This window comes from Octopus bimaculoides, chromosome 10, assembly GCF_001194135.2.
Source record: "Octopus bimaculoides isolate UCB-OBI-ISO-001 chromosome 10, ASM119413v2, whole genome shotgun sequence".
Classification (NCBI taxonomy): Eukaryota; Metazoa; Mollusca; class Cephalopoda; order Octopoda; family Octopodidae; genus Octopus; species Octopus bimaculoides.
This window is the reverse complement of record NC_068990.1, coordinates 56,826,017-56,826,601: the sequence shown is the minus strand read 5'-3', so window position 1 is coordinate 56,826,601 and position 585 is coordinate 56,826,017.

Below are 585 nucleotides of genomic sequence, written 5' to 3'. Positions count from 1 at the left end.
TAGATATACACACACACACACACACATATATATATATATATATATATATATATATATATATATATATATATACATACATATATCTATGTATATATCCAGATATATATGTAAGTATAGGGTTATGTGTGTGTGTGTGTGTATACATGTATATATATATTGTGCATGTAGAAAAGCTAAGCAGGTCTTTAAGTATCTTGTTAAATGTAAGTTATATGAAAATATTTTTTCTTGTATCTTTTCCTTCCTCTCAAGATTTTAATTTTTTAGTTTTCCATTCTAGTTACAAAAATCTATGAGACAACATATCAGTTTTCTTCTATTTTTTATTTGATGCACAACATTTAGTTAAAAATATCAAATATGTGAGTAGTTATACACGTACCACTTCATTATCTTCATAAGCTTTTGATTCACTAGCAGACCACCCCATTTTAAACACACACACTCCACACATATAGGTGTGGCTATATGGTAAGAAGCTTGCTTCCCGACCACATGGCTCCAGGTTCAGTCCCACTGCAGGGCACCTTGGGCAGGTGTCTTTTTCTATAGCTTCAGGCTTACCAAAGCCTCGTGAGTGGATTT